General features: G+C 37.7%; 1 long non-coding RNA gene across 1 annotated transcript in view; it reads right to left on the bottom strand.

Annotated features, from left to right (window-relative positions):
- Window positions 1–19,758, bottom strand: part of LOC140608125 (uncharacterized) — a 49,088-nt gene extending 29,330 nt beyond the window's left edge. Inside the window, exons 1-2 of the long non-coding RNA XR_012010120.1 lie at window positions 19,260–19,758; window positions 1,379–1,456 (exon numbers count right to left, since the gene is read on the bottom strand). This is a non-coding gene — a long non-coding RNA (uncharacterized lncRNA). The remainder of the gene's footprint in view (window positions 1–1,378; window positions 1,457–19,259) is intronic.
- Between the last annotated feature and the right edge of the window lie 340 nt (window positions 19,759–20,098).

Raw genomic sequence — 20,098 nt, forward strand, 5'->3', positions numbered from 1 at the left:
CAAAATTAGTTCCCAAACCTTCAATTTTCCAGGTCCATGGGCCTTCTCCCTCTCACTCAGAAATGAAGGTGGCTTTGAGCCATCTGTTACTTTGCGTGGAATATTTCCTTCATCTGTCATTGCTGATTGTTCTATTTCTTTTTTTTATATAGGAGAAAATGAAAGGAAAAAAAAAGCAAAGCAAAGCAAAGCACCAAACACACAGACACATACGTGTGCGCACGCACACACACACACACACACACACACACACAAAATCCACCCTCTCCTGGCTACCCGCACGCACAGCTTTGTTTACTGGTCCTCTAGTTTCCTTGGGAGACACTGCCAAGAAGCTCCATTTAACTGATAACAGCCATTTCTCATTGAACCCCCAATTTTAGCAAGATCCAGAGTGGGATATTGCAAAACAGGAAGCTTGCAAATTGCATCAAAGCAATGCTATTAGACATGTGAGTAAAAGACCCCTTTATGGTGCCAATCCTTGGGATGAGATCTAGAATTCTATAGGGGGACTTTAGGGCCTTGTGTGCAGGGCTCCTACGGGAACTGGCTCTTCTTTATAGAGTTACATAGATTCTGAAGACCTACTGGCAGTAACTCAGGTTGTCTGAGAGGTGAAAATGTGAAGTTAAGGTAAAGTGACCATGTGTCCTGATCTGCCAGCAGGGATAGTCTCCTATTATGCCTGTTGCCCCAAGGTAATTATTAAGAGCACCTCTTTTCTCTCTCAAAAGTATCCCTGTTTAAATAATCAATCATAATGTCATCCTAACTAAAGATCAATGTGGTTGATGAAACAATAAAAGACTCTTGTTCTCATCTGTGGTGGATTGCAGACTTGTTTGGATGGCAAAAAGAAATTTTGCCAAGTTTCAATGGTGTGCAACCAAGCGCATATACTGATTGACCTTTGTCTGGGATCTTGGACGATCCAGTTCAGACTGTTTAGATCCAGACTTCCCAGCTTTGGTGTCTCAAAAACTGAAGGCAACCAATCCCAGAGAAGTATTTACGGTTTGCCTCATAAGCCACCCAGAAAACTAAACTTAGGCTCTCTGTTATTTGTTTATTTTCTCCTCTTGGATCATTATTGAATCCTATGCCATTCAGCCTGATGGCCCCTAGCCAGAGATGGCTGTTGAGTGCTTGAAATGGGCTAGTTCAAACTGGGATGGTTCTAAATACAAAATGCACAGTGGAATTTGGGGACTTAGTACAAAAAAGGTAAAATATCTCATTAATAATTTGATATTGATTACATATTGAAATATTGATATTTTAAGTAAATTAGGTTACATAAAATACATTATTAACATTAATTTCACCTGTTTCATTTTTAATTTTGTAATATAGATACTATAAAATTTAAAATTACCTGTGTGGCTTGCATTAATTTTCTATTAGACAACACTGATCTAGCTCTTTTAATTTCTACTCGGGGAGATCCACTGAACTGGAACAAAAAAGAAGATTAAGCTTATTTCAGACTGCTATTTGGCAATCTTTGTTTTCATTGCATCAGGTATTTACTAACACTTCCAGTCTTAAGTGAGATGACAAATATTAATTATCTACCACAGGTAGGAACTCAATAAATGTTAATGCAGTTCTCTTTTCCTAGAGCAAATGATCTAATCTCTCTTGAACAATCAGATTTTGCTACTGAAAGCACACCCTTCCTATATATTCAGTAAGGAAAAAGCTGCTTAATATGAATTCATCTTGTCAATCATTCATTCATACTCCCTTGCTTCAGTGTCTATTACTAGCAGCATTTTTAGGTTATTTGTGTTATTTGCACCTATGGGTAGAATGTGAAATACACATGTTCTCTTAGTAAAAGTTGCTGAAATTATCAAGTTGTCCAAGCTGTGAGTGTGAAATATAATTCATAGTCAGTGATTTAAGTGAGATTTACTGAACTGAAGAGCATAAATAAGATGTAAGTTTTTTTTTGTTGTTGTTTGTTTGTTTGTTTGTTTAAGATGTAAGTTTTATTTCAGGAAGATAATGATGGATTTCAGGAGAAATGAGAAATCCTTTAAAAATGTACCAAATAAAACAGGACCTATATAGCAGGACTGATCAAGCAGTTTATTGTCAACAGGTTAAAGATTTTGGATTGTACTCTAATTGTAATAGAAAGCTAACTTACTTTAAGAAGGGTCCAGCTTATTTAAGAAGATCACTCTTGGCTAATATATGGATAAAGAAAAAAAACATTTATAATGAAAATGGGGAGGTTGCCTGGGAGGGGCGGTTCTTGTGATGGTCCAGGCAGGAGATGATGGCAGCTTAGAATATGCACTACAATAAAGATAATTTAGGGGGAAAAACATGAAAAGGAAAGAAAATCCCATAACTGTAGCACCCACACACAATGAAATAATATTTCTTTCCAGTAATTTTTCTACACATGAGGTTTGGCTTGGTTGTATTTATACTTTATATGTAATTCAGAACAGAGCTTTAAAAACTTAGTTTTATAGGATGTTTTTCATGTTATAAAATGCTTTATAAGTATAACCTTTCATATCTGCATAATATTTTATCAACAGCTAACATTGGCTACATAACTATCTCCTACTAGTGGTTATTTTAGGTTGCATAAAATATTATGCTATTTTAAGTTACATTAAGTTTTTATTAACACATTCTCAGTATTGAATGCCAAAAGTATAATTACTAGGCTAGAGGTGATGAACATAGAATGATTAAATGTTACAAAGTAATAAAGTCAAAATTTGTACATTTTACTTTTGTTACAAATGAAAGTGTTAAAGTTTGTATTTTTGTCTAAGATATAGCTGGTATCAATTTAATGGCATTAACTATACAGATGAAAAATTAAACTTCTATGGACTCTGCATATTTAAAATCTGAATTAAGAGCCAGTAGCCACTTGAATGAAGTTTCAGGACACTATTTGGCTTTGCACTGGAGACACTAGATTCAAATACCAAACACTAAAATCTTAACACAGGGACATCTAGGTGGCTCCATTGGCTAAACATCTGACTTCTTGATTTTGGCTCAGGTCATGATCTCAGGGTTGTGAGTTCAAGCCCAAAGTCAGGCTTTGGGATCTGCACTCAGTAGGGAGTCTACATGAGATTCTCTCTCCCTCTCCCTCTTCCCTGCCCCTGCTAGCTCTCTCTTTCTCTCTCCCTCCCTCTCTCTCTCAAATAAATCTTTAAAATTTGAATGAAAAGGATAGATTTTCTCCTTTTACCTCTTATACTTTTCCCTTTCTTCTTTATTTCTTTAATTTTAAGAGAAATTGTTAATGCCAAACAACTCACAAAACCCAACTGTCTTGTTTTTCTCTTGTAGTTTATTCTTTGGCTTTTGTTCATTTTCAGCATATTCTGATGTTTTGCAATTGACATGTGTCAGTGCCCATGACTGTAGTGTTCTTTACTAATGCAGAGGCTCCCTGGTTCTCTCATGCAAGGTATTTAAAAGATCTGTTAAATTTTAAGATGACTTACTTTCTACTATTAAAGATGAATGAACCAAAATTGATTACCATTTCAACCATGACAAGAGGCTGATCATTAAGTGACTGGTATTTAAAAACATGAACACACTTATTTTAATGAAGAATGACAAATTAATTGCTTTTGAGGGGATTATGAGCTGTAGAGAGAAAGTTTGAAAAAGTTGCTTGAAAATGCTCCCTAGTTATATAATCTTGATGCCAAAAATTGTATAGACAACCTATTTTTAAAACATTGATCTGCACTATTATAAAAATAGACAATTTTCTAATATTTAAAAATCTTTTAGATTGCTACAGATTTTCAAACCCGTGTTTTAACAAATAAAAAGTGTAGCACCTTTTCAATTTGTGATGAAAATGGACTGATATCAGGGAAGAGCCATACCAACAACCTGTGCTGATAACAAGGGAGTCTGGAGACCCAGCAAATTATTTCCATTCCAAATAATTGGTATGAAGTCCTTTGTATGAACTATAACTTTTTCAAATTCGGTTCCCAAAACAGCAAGAGTGCTCAACTCCAGTGATACCAATTTTCATATTCAATTAATAACTCTATTTTTCTAAAGAACTTTTATTTACTTGACTATTTCTCCTTTTTTGTAAATTTCTCTGAATAAAAAATTAATCTCTGCATAAGCAAAATTGGTGTTAACCTATCTTTCTGTCTGAGCACTGTCTTCCAACATTAACTATACATTACTTTAGTCTTTTCAAGCAAAAATACTTATTTTTCTGTAATATTTTTTGGATACATTTAAGCAAGTACTACTGGAATATTAGTACTTTGATCCCAATGTACTTCCTTGGATGAACAGGCATCTGTTTCTCCTGTTTTAATATTACAAACAAAAAAAAGCAGAAGTACTCTGGTGATGAAGGGTTTACCAAAGCTTCATAATGAGTAGATAACAGATTTCTCAAATGGAACCCAGTTGCTATGTTATTTAGACTTTCCTGATGTATAATACCTTTCACAGGATTTGTGATATATTATTTTATTTTATTGCTTTTAAAATTTAATTACTCTATTGAAGATGGACTATTCGTTTAGAATTTAGGCATAACAAAAGTCAGTAATGAAAGGTTATGTCTATTATAAAACAGTTTTTTTGATAACCTTGATTCAAGGTGTGACAAGTATTATAATAAAGATTATGCTGACTAACAGTCATTTGTTACAAGTAGAAAGTTCTGGCATTGGGGCAGCCCAGGTGGCTCAGTGGTTTAGCGCCGCCTTCAGCTCCAGGTGTGATCCTGAAGACCCAGGATTGAGTCCCACATCAGGCTCCCTGCATGGAGCCTGCTTCTCCTTCTGCCTGTGTCTCTGCCTCTTTCTGTGTCTCTCATGAGTAAATAAATAAAATCTTAAAAAAAGAGAGAAAGTCTTGGCATCAAATTTGATTTATATGAATTTTATTGCGCAGGAGGGAGTTGGTTTAATTGAAAAAAATTCTATTTTAAGGGGTGCCTGGGTGACTCAGTCAGTTAAGCATCCAACTCTTGATTTCTGCTCAGGTCATGATTTCAGGGTCATGAAATTGAGCCCTGTATTGGGCTCCATACTGAGCCTGGTGCCTGCTTAAGATTCTGTCTCTCTCCCTCTCCCCGCCCACCCCTGCTACACTTGAATTCTCTCTCTCTCTAAAAAAGAAGAAGAAGGTGGAGAAGGAGGAAGAGGAGGAGGAGGAGAAGAAGGAGAAGGAGAAGGAGAAGAAGAAGAAGAAAGAAGAAGAAGAAGAAGAAGAAGAAGAAGAAGAAGAAGAAGAAGAAGAAGAAGAAGAAGAAGAAGAAGAAAAAATTTGTTTTAAAACATGCAAGAGTTTCTGTTCTCTGGTTTTGAACATGCAAGTCTTAGTATCTGATGCTCCTCTAATGTTTCCTGCATATACTTGATTTTATTAAATTTAGTATAACAGGATCAGAGATTTCAAATTAGAAAGGCATGAGGATATCACAATTATTTGAAGAGACACATAATTATAGCAGTGTTATATCAACCTATCTTTAGACATCCCAATCTTCTACATTAAACGATTTCATATTTTTAAGCAAAGGTGCAACTTTAAGCTATCTTTAAAGGAATCAAAAGAACATATTTGTATTAAGAATAAGACCTTGACTTCCTGAAAGTATGTCAAGCTGTGTAGCTTCATTGCTCACTGAGTATACAGTACTGAGTACCCCTATTTCCATCAGGAGTTATTTGTTTAACTTGTGCCTGGAAGCGTATGGGGTACTGTGCATAATGCACTGGAGATGTGCGCTGGAGGGTGCAAATTTCATCAGAGCATGAGTTTTAACTCATGAAGAAGGCTCATTTAAATGGCATCAAAGAAATCAGAAACAGACTCAATCCAGTACAAAACTAGCTACAAAGGCTTCTCTGCTTCCTATTTATTTTTCAAAGAGATATTTTCGTGTGCGTGAATCAAAGGTCCTTCATAATGTGAGCATCCTGCTACTCCAGCCCTCTCCCTCACAGTATCTTACCCCAAACCTATGTCCCTACTCTAGTGTTTTGTCAGTTTTGTCATGCTTCGTCACACTGCTCATTCATGATGTCCTTTTGGAATGAAATTCCTATGGCTTCTCCTTCTCCAGTTCTGCCTGGCAAATGTCTATTCATCCTGCAACTCAACATTTAGGTAAGCCATGGAAGCCTTTCTGGAACATTTGTACTCTCTATGCCATGAGGACAATGTGCCACTCCCTCAGTAGTTGTCTGCTGGGGCTGCCATGACAAAAAGTATCACAGCCATGGGGGCTTAAACAACTGTAACTGATTGTCTCACAGTTCTGGAGGCAGAAGTCCAGAATCAAGGTGTTGGCAGGGTTGGCTCCCTCTGAGTTCTGTGAGGCATAGATCTGTCCTAGATGCTCTCCTTGGTTTATAAATGGCTGTCTTTTCCTCCATCTCACCACACTGCCTTCCCTCTAAGCTGGTCTCTGTCTAATTTCTCCTGCTTGTAAGGTCACCAATCCTATTGGATTAGGGTCTATCCTAATGTCCTCATTTTAACTTGATTACCTCAGTCAAGACTCTAACTCCAAATAAGGTCATATTCAAAGATACTTGGGGTTAGGACTTCAACATATAAATTTTGGGGAACACAATTCAATCTATAATATCCTCTTATAATCCTTTTCTCCTGTTTATGTTGTAATAATTTCTTGCACTAGTGTATATTTTTTAAGATTTTATTTATTTATTCATGAGAGACACAGAGACAGAGAGAGAAGCAGAGACACAGGGCTGGAGCCCGATGTGGGACTTGATCCCGGGTCTTCAGGATCACACCCTAGGCCAAAGGTGGCACTAAACCGCTGAGCCACTCAGGCTGCCCACTAGTGTATTTTTTTCTACCTGAAATCACTCACAAGGTCATAAGCCTTTACAGAGTGGGAACCACCTTTGATTTTTCTCTGTACCCCTGACCTACTATAATTCCTAGCACAAGAGCCTACTTACTAAAGTCAGCTGCTTGGTTTGCTGATGGGATAATAAATAAAGACTCAAAATGAAAGTAGTAAATAGCCTCCCCTTTTAATGTATAGAAAAAACTGTAGAAATGGATGTCTGGAGGTACCTTTCTTATAGGTCCCTCTTTCTCACAAGATTGAATTCTTTGAGGACAGGAATCATGTTTTATTTTTTTATTGTAATAGAAATCACTAATTAGTAGCTTATCTTATATCCAACCTACTCCTCCATTTCACAAACAGAAACTAAATTTTGTTGGGAGAGGCAATGCATCTCGGGCTTCCTTGCAGATAAGTGAGTACATGTGATAGATCTTTGGCCAAGATGTAAGTGAAGTTGGACGGGGCTTCTAGAAGAAGAGGAGCAGAATAATTGGCCTTTTTCCCCCCTTTTTCTGTTTCCCTCTTTCCTACCAGAACACAGGGGCAATGCTTGGAGGTGAAGCAACCATTCTGTGACAAGGTAAATAGCACAGAGTAAGAATGGCTAAGCAAAAAGATAGAAAATATCTTCACTTCACCTCAATCTTGAAAGATGTTTTCTTAGTATAAGATTCTAAGTTAACATTTATATTCCCAACTTGAACAGATAACTGTTGCCATTGCTGCTTTTACGTAGTTACCCACCATTCTAATTGCTTTTACTTTGTAGTGCCACCTTGCTTACTGCTTTTTTTTTTAAACTCTTCATTTTTGGTGTTTTGCTTCATTAGATGTGTTTGATATAAACATTTCTCTTGTTGAGGTGCCTGGGTAGCTCAATTAGTAAAGCATCTGACTCTTGATTTTGGCTCAGGTCATGATCTCAGGGTCGTTGGATTGAGCCCCACATCAGGCTCCATGCTCAGCATGGAGTCAGCTTGTCCTTCTCCTTCTGTTTCTCCCCCTGTGTGCTTTCTCTCTCTCTCTCTCTCTCTCTCTCTCTCTCCTTTCTCATAAATAAATAAATAAATAAATAAATAAATAAATAAATAAATAAAGGCTTAACAAAACCCATTTCTCTTGTTTATCATACTTGTAACTCATTGGCCTTCTTTAAAATCAGGATTAAAGTCTTTCAGTAATTAGAATTACTTTTTTCCCCCATTATCTTGATTATTGGCCTCTGAAATTTTAATTAATGTATGTCAAGCATTCCTGCTCTATCCTCTATGTCTTTAGCCACTCTTTCACATTGTCTATCTCGTCATCTCTCTGAGCTGTATTCTGTATAGCTTCTTTAGCTATATCTTCTAATTGACTACTTCTTTATCTGTGTCTGTCTCATCTGCTGTTTATATTGCCTTATTAATTTCAATCTGTATATTTACGACTTCTAGAATTCTTGTTTTTAGTAATTCTTTTGCAAATATATTTAGTTCTTCTTTTAAAATTTCTTATTCTTGTTCATATCCTCAAACTTTTTTTATTTCTCTAAGCATTAAATACAGTTTTTTAACTGTATTTTAGTGTCTGATAATTCCAATATATGAAGTCTGAGTCTCCTGTGTATTGTTCTGCTGGTTTTTCCCTCATGGTATCTTGGTTTCTGTGTGTCTTGTGAACTTTGTACACTGGTAATTTTTCTTATAATGCTATTGGGAATTCTTGGAAGCCTGGGTTGAAATTTCTCTAAGAGGATTTGGATTTGTTTTACTTACATCATATGCTTAGGGGCATCATTAACCTGCATGCACATTATAGTTGACCCTTGAACAATGCAGAGGTTAGGGGAGCTGACCTCCTAGCATGGTTGAAAATCTGTGTATAACTTTTGACTCCCCTCTCCCCACCAAACTTAACTATTAATAGCCTACTGCCGACTAGAAGAATTACTGGTAATACACATATATTGTATACTATATGTACTGTATACTGTATTCTTGCAATTAAGTAAGCTAGAGAAAATAAAATGTTAAAATCATAAGGAAGAGAAAATACTTTCACAGTAATGTATGTATATTTATTGAAAAAAATCCATATATAAGTGGACTCATGCAACCCGGGTTGTTCAAGGATCAACTATATATTTTCAACTTGGTGTTTTTGAAAAACAAAGATACCATGAGCTAGATTTCAAAGCCACATAAAGTCAGGTTTGTGGTTTTAAACTCTTGGAAGAGATTATCCTCATCGCTTACCTATAGCACCCAGACTTAGCCAGGTAAATTGTCCCTTCTGGGGACACTGTCACACTGAAGGTATAGTGCTTTTGATGCAGGCTTTATGTTGGGTGTTGTCTATTGGTTCAGCTCCTTTTATGAGCTGAGTATGTTTTACTTCCTGGCTTCTGCATCTCACCATGAATTTGGTCAAATTTTCCAGGGTTCTGTGGAAAAAAAATTCAGAAAGACAAGCTTGGCCATCTCTTGCTCCACAGGGTCCATGCTTTCACTTTATCTTTTGAGCTCTGAGTAGTCCTTCTTTACATACAAGCTGATACAGCTTGTATTTTCTCCAGCATTCTGATTGTCTCAAGTAGGGCATCATTCAAGTTACCTATCTGCCATATTACTGGAAATAGAAACAAAAATAATTGTTTACATTGTTGAACAATTTGCAAATCAGCTGAATATCTAACATTTAAAAATTGGAAGTGTGATACGCCATAAATGTTATGAAGCCACTAAATGGAATGTGGTTGATGTGCATATACTGACATAGAAATATCTGTAACACATACTTTGAATTTTAAAAAAAGCTAGGGCACAGCAGAATGCATAATATAATTCTGATTATGATAAAGTAAGAAATGTATGATAAAATAAGAAATGTGTACATATATATTTCTTATGTATATGTATTCATATGTATTTAAACATATACATGTTTAAAAAAATAAACATTTTTATTTAAATGCACAGAAAAAGATACAGATGTTTACATGCTAAAACAAAAGGAATTTTTTTGTAGGTTTTTTTTCTACTTTTAATAAGTGAGAATATATTCTTTCATTACTTTGGTTTATTTAAAAATAAATACAAGTTTAAAGGAATAAATTAGATAAGGCATCTCAAGCACTTAGTACAGTGCCTAACACATCATAAGAATTTAAAATTTTTTCACTTATTATTTTCATTTAAAAGTGGGAAGTATTGTTGGGGTGTAGCAGGATATAATAGTGATTTGTGTTGTACTACAAATCAAGAGCAGACCTTGGCTTTGAAACTTTATCTTTTGATTAAAAGTACTGATCAGCTCCCAAACTATAGCTTACAGATCACTTACTTCACTTGCTACTTTCAGATATGAATAAGTAGGGATCCCTGGGTGGCGCAGCGGTTTAGCGCCTGCCTTTGGCCCAGGGCGTGATCCTGGAGACCCAGGATCGAATCCCACGTCAGGCTCCTGGTGCACGGAGCCTGCTTCTTCCTCTGCCTGTGTCTCTGCCTGTCTCTCTCACTGTGTGCCTATCATAAAAAAAAAAATAAAATAAAAAATAAAAAAAAAACTAATATGAATAAGTATTATTCCAAAAAGTAAGTTTAAAAAATGTGGTCTAAGACCAAATGAGTTTTTAAAATGCTAGGTTATACAAAATACAATAGTTTTGTTTCTTTGTTTTTAACAGGAGGAGTTGTCAGAGCTGTAAAATTCTGTTATGCATTGTGAGTCTCAAAAAGGGAAATCTTGTGTGACATGTTCCCCCAAACTTACTGAATTCCAGATCCCTTCTGTGAAGCATCTCCAGGGATTTCTCTTCCCTGAAATGCCTTTTAGGAAATACTTCACTAGACCATAATACAGATTACAAATATCAGAATATCCATTTACTGGCTCTGAACAAATTATGAGTTTTTACAGCCAGGTTGTCATGATGCTTAATGGACAGGGCATTCTCTTTCATCCTTTAATTTGTCTAGAACAGATTCCAAGTATAAACACTGACTTGTTTTGTAAGTGAAGGCAGAGACTTTCCCTGTCTATGCCTCATGCTTCTTTGGATTAGCATTGATTAATGGGTGGAAATATGACGCATCTAGAGCTGTTTCCTGGCAAAATAACCCAAAACTAAACAACAAAGGGCAGGCATGGAAAATAAGAGAGAAGAATGAGACCCCTGATGTCCTTATTTCTCCTGTTACCACACACCCAAGCACCCTGCTAATTGGGAAAAATACACTGCCATCTGTAATTGGATGAAAAAGTATTTGCTGTACATGCTTGGACTGTATAAAGGAAAACTCTATGAAGTCAGAAGAAATCAAAACAAAATGTGAAATTGCTTAGCTGTAAGCTATTAATAATGAGTATATACCTGCTAAGTATCTCCTTCCTCTACTTTTTATGTCTGCCAATTATACTACATTTGCAGAGAGCTATTGTCTTGGTATTCTTCATCCCTTTGAAAATATGCCATTCAAAAATTTTTTTAAATTTTATTTATTTGAGAAAGAGAGAGAGAGAGCATGAGCATGGGAGGAGCAGAGGGAGAAGCAGACTGCCTGATGAGCAGGGAACCCAACACAGGCTCCAAAGGAAGACACTGAATCAGCTAAGCCACCCAAATGCCCTGCCATTCAAATTTGTAAGTTTGTTCACATAGTGCCAACTAACCAAAGGGCAGGTACAAGAAAGGAGACAGAACAAGACCCCTGATACCCTTGTTCTTGCTGACTGTTAGCATCTTCTGATACAGCCATCCCAAGACCACAAACATTTGAAGAAAGGCGAATTACAAGCTGGAGATGTGCAATGTGATTTAGAGAGAAAAGAACTGCTTTCATTTGTAACATCAAGGGTTAGCATAGTTTGGCTTGTATAGTATGTCAGCTGGGCTTGACTTAGATTATTCCAGATTGTGGAAGCAAGGAGTCCTTATCTACAAGAACTGTCTTCAAAGCAGAAAACCCTCTCCTCCTTCTAGAGGGATAAATTCTTTGGTGGCATCAAAGGGAATTCCTTACTCAACATAGAGAAGTTGAATTGAATGGAAGCTTCTTCACTGCCTGAAATTAAACCATGACTTTTTTCTTCTCCATTATGAAAAAGCAAAAAAATCAATGATGTGGATTTCTTAATTCTTCAAACATGAAAGTACTAAATAAATTCAGTGTTTCCTAACCCTTGCCCCTAAGTGGGTGTGATGTATTGAGGGCACCAAGAAGAAGGAGGTACATAGGTTACTGTCCACATCTAGAAAATTCTCACTTCTGATAAAGCTGAATTTGATCATTCGATTAATAACAAGGAACAGAGCCTGGAATATGTCTGTACTGTCCTACATTCGTGAAAACTTTTCATCTGTGCTCTCTTGCTACCCGTGAAAATGACAGTGAAAAATGGCTGTCCATTAACACAAAAGCAAAATGTAATGCAGTAATGATGCTTGAAGCTTCCTGGGATGCTGGAATTTTTAGATATCATTAATAATAAATTACTAGCGATGCCAAGAGAAGCCGATAGCACTTCTCTTTGGAAGGTAAAACTCTCCGTTATAAAATAATAATACAGTGGGTCATATGTCACAGCCTTCAGCAATTCTCTTAAAGTTATTTACTATAACACCAGTATTACCAACATGGAATTCATTTTACGGATGGAAAAACTAAGTCTATTCTATCAAATGATTGTTCAGAATAAATCAGAGTATTTCAACTGAGATCACCAGCTTAGCTCCAGATTTAAATTAGGGCCTCTGACAAATTTGTTAATATGACAGGCGCAAGTAGAAGTCATTGGTTCATGAGTTGGGGTTGGAATAGAGATGGGGTTCCATTAATCACAAACTCTGGGTCATTTGTTTCATCCATCAAATTCAAGAATAAGCAACACCATGATAAATTATTAAAAGGTAGACTTGGCCCATATTTCCCCATATGTGGTTGGGGGCCACAAGGAAAGGAGGTAATGTTCTCTTCAAGGAAAGGAAACAAGCACAAAGCTCGCAAACAAGAAAGCAAAACATTCAAGTCCAACACCTTACATATTAGCTCATCAACTCTATTCTCAGTTGTCAGTGTGTAGGACAGGGCCAAAGCAAGGAGCAAGTTCAGACACGCTCTAAGATGCTCCCCTCCTCTCATTTCTCTCAATTCCACTCAGCAATCATCCAAGAACTTGATGGCTTCTTCTAAATCACAGAGTCTATAGGAATACAAAATGGAAATAAAATAGCCTAAACACAACCAAAGCCCAGAGTCTCCAGAAAGGGACCTTATGTAGGATAATTCTTCCTAATCCTATCATTTGAGACTTTCCATTTATGATATACCTAATCAGTCTGTTGGAATAAGGACTGGCTCAAGTTCTTGCTGCTTTTCCCTGAAGAAAATTCATAAGAAGGTGAATTCTGAGATACAAGTCATGTGACTTTTACCAGGACATTCCCTCTTGGAATTTGTTCCTTTTATGGTAATAGGAGGTAGGGAGGATTAAAAACAGGATCCCAAATCACAGGGCCTCCCCTCCCCCACCCAGAAAGCCCTGGACTACCTGATGGTTTAACATGCCCCTATGCTTCAAAATTCTGTGGTGCTTTTTGTTTGAGCAGCTTTGGTAAAGGTCATGATACTTTGACTTGGTTCCAGGCTACATGTAATTAGCCTTTTATTTTATAAATCCCTAAAACGATGATCCTCAAGCAAATCCAAAATACAGAAAACCACATGAAATAACAAGTTCCTGAATATCTACTACCTTTCCTCCTTCAATAATTGGCTTATGTTCATAGCTTGTGAAACAGCTGTAAATCATCTGTCTCTTATCTTCTTCATAGAATTACAAAACTCAAGATTCTACTCCATGTAAGGAAGCAGATCTTCCCCCCTAGTATGACAACTGTTGAAATTGCAGGCAGACTCAATTATAAAGATTTAGGACAAAACCTTAAAATTGAACTTGCCTTAAAGAAGAATACATAATTTAAAGCTCATATAATCTATGAACCTACGTAACCAAACTTCTTATCAAAATTTCTATCTTAATAGATAGAAATTCAATTTCTTCTTTTAAGTGAGGCCACAAAAGAATTAAACGACATGAGGAAGAAGGAGAGGAAAAATGTGTTGAAAAAAGGGCTTGATATGCTCTCCCAAGGTTACTGATCAATGCCGAGAAAAAGAGAAATGACCATGAATATACATTTCATTTTTCTGGATGTGAATTAACTGGGCTGTCATCTTTACTGTATTCTTTCTCATGGGAAGGATTGCAAAACAACTTGCCAACAGGATCTCAACTACCTTGGAGCAAGGGAAATGGCATCTTCCAGGATTGGAGTTCTAATAGGAAATTGCTTTGAAAGAGTTGATCAGGCTCTTTCACATGACACCTGATTCATATCCTTGACAGATTTAATTTTCAACGAAGAGGGAGCTCATTAATGTTTCTCTGAAATTTCCCTGTATATTGAGAGCCAATTCCCCTGACCTTGGCTTGCTCATCCTTGTGCAGCATCTTTAAGAAAAGTGATCTTGCCATATTAAATGGCCTTTGACAACCAGAGCCAGGAAAGTTCTCTGGCACATTTGGACTCTAACTGGGGTCAGTGTCCAACATCCTGCAAGCACTCCTGGGGATCACAACAAAGTTTCCATCTTCTCTCTTGTTTGCATTACTTCCTGGGAAGGTTCAAATTAGGCAAATGTCAATATTTTGATGCAGTGACACGATAAATATCCACAGTTAAGACTTGCAATTGCATTTTTGAAATGTTAGACTGCAGGGGGTAAGAGAAGCAAATAAAACAAACTGAACACCACAAAGAAAAATCAATTAAGAGCCTTGAGGAGGACGTTCTAGAGATAATCTGTAACAGAAAAAACACTTCAACCTCAATATGTTCAAAACTGGATTTATGGTCTTCCCTCCAAAACTTGGCCTTCTTCCTGATTCTTATCTTGAGAATGGCATCACTGTTGGACACATTTGCACAAGCAAGAACCCAAGAAGACATTTATTTATTTATTTATTTATTTATTTATTTATTTATTTATTTATTTATGATAGTCACAGAGAGAGAGAGAGAGAGGCAGAGACATAGGCAGAGGGAGAAGCAGGCCCCATGCACTGGGAGCCCGACGTGGGATTCGATCCCGGGTCTCCAGGATCGCGCCCTGGGCCAAAGGCAGGTGCCAAACCGCTGCGCCACCCAGGGATCCCAAGAAGACATTCTTGATGTCTCCCTTGCTCTCAGTCACCATGTAGAATCCTTCACTGAGACTTGTTGCTTTTTACCTCTTAAATGTCTCTTGCATTTCACTCCTCTCCACCTCTGTGTCTCCACCATCATGCTCATCTGAGGAATGCTGAATTGTTTAGCCTCCTCTGTTGACTCTGACCTTCTACAATCCATTCTCGTGCCACAGAGAGAATAATCTTTTCCAAACTTAAGTCCAATGACAATATAAACCTGCTTTAAGGGACGCCTGGGTGGCTAAGCAGTGGAGTGTATGCCTTCGGCCCAGGGCGTGATCCTGGAGTCCTGGGATCGAGTCCCACATCAGGCTTCCTGCAGGGAGCCTGTTTCTCCCTCTGCCTGCGTCTCTGCTTCTCTCTTTCTCTCCGTGTGTCTCTCATGAATAAATAAATAAAAACTTAAAAAAAAAACAACTACTTTAACATTCTTGATTGCTTTCCAGTTACTCTCTGGATAAAGTCCAAGATCTGTAATGTGGCCTACAAAGTACTCAGTGTTCCAGCTTTGCCTACCTTGCCAGCTTGACTTTGAGCTACTTTCCTTCATTCACTGTGCCTCAGTCACTCTCAGGCCTCCTTTCAGCTCCTCAAACTCACAATGCTCCCTCCTACTGAAATCTCTGCAGGTACCTTGATGTCTGCTGTGTCAGATGTTTGCCTCACCCTTCCACTTTCACTCGCCTAATTAATCCTTCTACATCTTTTAGATCTGAAATCAAGTGTCCCGTCTTTTAGGAAAGACTTCTATTCCCTCAGTTCAAGTCATGTTCAATGTTCTAGAATTGTCTTCCTTTCCTTTGAGCAGAGCACTTCCTTTCCTTCCTTTGAGCAGAGCACTCAGCCAATGTGCGATTTTACATTCATTCACCTTCTTATTTGATTATTATTTGTGTCTCTTACTCTAATGCAAGTTCAGTCCAACAGGGACCATGTCTGGTTTTTCTCACTATTGTATTTTTTGTTGTTGTTGTTCTATCAGTTTTGGTGAGAAATATGCTTAAAAGCTTCCAGTGGTTGTAGATTTGCTTATTTCTCTTTTAATTCTATCATTTTTTCTTTACATATTCTGAACCTATGTTATTAAATACTACAACTTTAAGACTATTCGACTATTCGACTATTCTATTCTCCTAGCGGATTAATCCTTTTATCTTTTTATAACTTTTTAAAAAAAGATTTCATATTTATTCATTTGACAGGAAGAACAGGCAGGGGAGAGAGGCAGGGGGAGAGGGAGAAGCAGACTCCCTGATGAGCTGGGAGCCAATGTGGGTTTGATCCCAGGACCTGGAGATCATGACCTGAGCCAAAGGCAGACACTCAACCATCTGAGCCACCCCAGTGCCCCTTATTACTTTTAAATGGTCCCTTTATGCCATACATTTTACTTCGTTTGATACTACTATGCCAATGCCACTTTTTTTGGTTAGGATTTGTAGAGTGTGTCTTTCCTTATTCTTTACTCTTATTCTTTCTGTATCCTTGTATTTAAGATGCTTCTCCTGTAAGTTTTATACTATTGAGTCTTGTTATCTTTAATGCAGTCTGACAATATACATTTTAAAAAATTATTTACAATTGTCTATTATATTTAAACAAATATAATTGCTGAAACATTTGGGTTTAAATTTGCCATCTTACTATTTTTTTCTTCCAAATAATCCCACTCATTCTACGTTCCTTTTTTTCCCCTTACCTTCTTTTAGGTAAATCAAGTAGGTTTTACTACTCTACTTTTTTCACATCTTGGCAGTTACGAAAACTTTTGGCCTTCTTTCAGAGGCTAGTTTAGAGATTCAGCAAGAATCTTGACTCTATTAAAGCATAATATACAACAGTATATTTTTATCAATTCCTGTACAATGAAAGGACATTTAAACACTTTGACTTTTCTTCATTTTGAATTTTATGCTATCATTGCCATTTATTTTAATTCTACATATATTTAAATCCCCATGACATTATTAGTATTATTTCTATATAGTTAATATTTACTTAGATTTCCCTACATATATATCTTTTCCTTACTATTTTTTCTTTCCTAGAATTTTTGCTGTCATTTAGCTTCACTTTTTTTCTGCCTAAAGACCTCTTTTGTGTATTTCCTTTGTGTTTCTCAGTGCCCCTCCTCCTTAGAAGCCATGAACTCCAATTTTGTCCCATGAGATTGCTGAAACCTCTCTGCAGCCACTTATTATCTTACCCATGCTTCCTGGAGAAAGTAGAGCAGCATGTGAATCTGACCTCTTCTCATTTACCTTTGCTCTGGAATCTTGTCTACTAATGCCCTTATCGCCTTGGCAGCATTTGTATTCCTTCAAACAGATTTCCTTTTTTATTCTCTTAATCCAAGGGTTCCCAGTTATCCCTTGTGGAAGGATCTAGTCTGATAGAAACTAATCTATCATAGTTGCAAAGAAATGTGTCTTGAAATGACTACTATTTATTGAGTATGGACTCTGAGGCCCCGTCATTTTCTCACAATGTTCTGAAGTTTTCCTCTGTGGTACTCTTCACAATTTATAACTAATTATCTTATGTTTCTTTATTTAACATCTGGCTCTCCCTTTTCAGTCATGAGTCAGGAGGCCTCACATCTGTTTTGTTCAACTTGTTATCTAGCTCATAATCAGCAACTCAATAACTATTTTTAATGAATGAGTGCAGACTTTTGGGCAAAGACTTTTATTTTTTTAAAGATTTATTTATTTGAGAGAGAGAAAGCGTGTGTATGCACACATGCACACACAAGCACACATGAGTGAGTGGGGGGAGGGGCAGAGGCAGAGGGAGAGAGAAACACAAGCGGACTCTGCACTGAGCTCAGAGCCCAACCTGGGGCTCAATTTCATGGCTGAGATCATGACATGAGCTGAAACCAAGAGTCAGCAGCCCAATGGACTGTGCCACCCAGGCGCCCATGGGCTAAGAATTTTATAAACATTATGTCATTCAATCCTCACCATAAGCATGGGAGGCAGGTATTGTTATCTCTATTTTAGAGAATAGATAAAGGAAAAAGAGACAAGTGCACCACTCCCAGTGTTACCAAATATTGGATGTTCTGTAAAACTCCTCTTCGTAGACGTTTAAATCATTAAATTTTTGCAACCTGCACATGCAGCCAGCTTATTATTTTTTAATATGCAGGCTGTTAAAGCATCCTTCAATTCCTCCTCTTCATTTTCCTTTTTCTACTTTTTCGTATTCCGTATCTTGCTTTTTAAAGCCTTTGATGCTCATCAGCATTTCATTAGCAAGTGAACTAGAAAAATTAAAGATGACAAAACTCACCACAGCTGGGCAAGGTGTCTGCTCCAGTTTACCAAGAGAGGGAACACACTCTCCTCCCCTCATGCCTCAGGGGACAGCTTTGGGACCTGGCCTCATTTGTTTAAAACAATTTTTTTAAGTTGTTTCATTTCATTGTTTTAAAGTAGATTTTATTTTAGAAGAGTTTCAGGTCCATGCAAAACTGAAGAGAAAATACAGAGTTCCTACATACCCTCCGCCCCCCCCCCCCCCCCGCCCCATATACACACACTCAACACAGAGTGGTACACTCGTTATCTTCAATGAACCCATATTGGTTTACTCATTTTTATCCTGCTGTCTGAAACCATCTGGGATTGTGTGTTTGCTCAATTTCAGCCATCTTGTATGAAGAGTCCTCTTTTGACCTGCAGTTAAAATGTAAAAATCTCTGCTGCTTTGTCAGCATTTATTCTATTCCTAACATGCTGCAGTACAGTTCACTTACCCCTGAACTTTGGCCCTTCTAGCACATTTCAGTGTTTGCATGCTCAAAACCAGGCAATTAACTCGAATACCTCATTCTTAAAGGAAATCAGGTACAACCTCTGAAAGTCATAAATGATTACACTGTCATGTTGAGTCTGAAACTTTTGTGATGCTGTGCTCACAGTGCTCTCCCATCCTGCCCACCAGACCAGGCTCTGGCTTGGATCCTATCAGATCCATGAAGCCTGGCTTAATAGGCTCCATCCCACAATTTTTTTTTTCTCTTTGTCACTGTATCTGGTATCAAACTGCCCTTGAGAAAGTCATTAACTCCCTCTGAGCTTCAGTTCCCTCATTTGAAAGTGTGGATCAAAACACTTCCAGACAAATTTGTAGGTAAATTTAAACGTACCTTAAAGTGTCCATGCTCACCACACAGTAGATATGCAGCAAACACCAGTACTCCCGCTCTCCTTGCCTGCCCAGGTGTGTCTGGCTGGTAGGTGCGTAGTATGAGAGACAAGACTATAAAACTATATAAAAATGGGCTTGGACATAGAGAGCAGCAGAGTAATACCTCAGTGACATGAAGTCGTTTCTGGATTTGTGACCAAATCCGACCTGTCATAGGTCATCCAAGACCCTACATAGCAGAGCCAGGACTGGAAACGCAGGTACACCTCCATCCATGGATCTCTGTCTGCCTTGTAATGACAGTTACTATGATGAAACCTGAGAGGAGGAAAATGACTCTTCTATACGGTGCCTGTGCTTTGTGTATTGTTAGCCTCATTCGAGTCATGGCTTCTGGTCCAAAACAGGTCATTCCTCCCCTTGTGAAGCTGCCTCAACCTGGCTCGTGCCTTCTTGTGAGAAGCTCTTTGGTGTGGCTGGCAGGCCTTCAGCACTATCTGCTTCTGTTGAGAAAAAAAAAAAAAAAAAAAAAAAACCTGAGTGAGGAATTCAGCTGCACTTTGGACTCGGCCCTTTGACCTGAATCTAGAGCAGGAACTCCAAATCTCTGCAACCTAGAGAGGGAAGCATTCCAGCAGCTAAGTGACTTTCCAGCAAGGAATGTCCCTTAGTGAAGCCAGGGACAGACTCTTCAGCTCCCCTGCTGAAGCTGCCAGCTTCACTTAGAAAAACAATTCCCCCCTTCCTAGCTAACTCCAACAAGGCTTGCAGGAAGTCTCCAGAAAAGGGTCACCCCTCTAGAACACTGATGCCCTCTTCTGACTGGGCCTAGGGCCT

The sequence above is a fragment of the Canis lupus genome, chromosome 17 (genome assembly GCF_048164855.1).
Source record: "Canis lupus baileyi chromosome 17, mCanLup2.hap1, whole genome shotgun sequence".
NCBI classification, from domain to species: domain Eukaryota; kingdom Metazoa; phylum Chordata; class Mammalia; order Carnivora; family Canidae; genus Canis; species Canis lupus.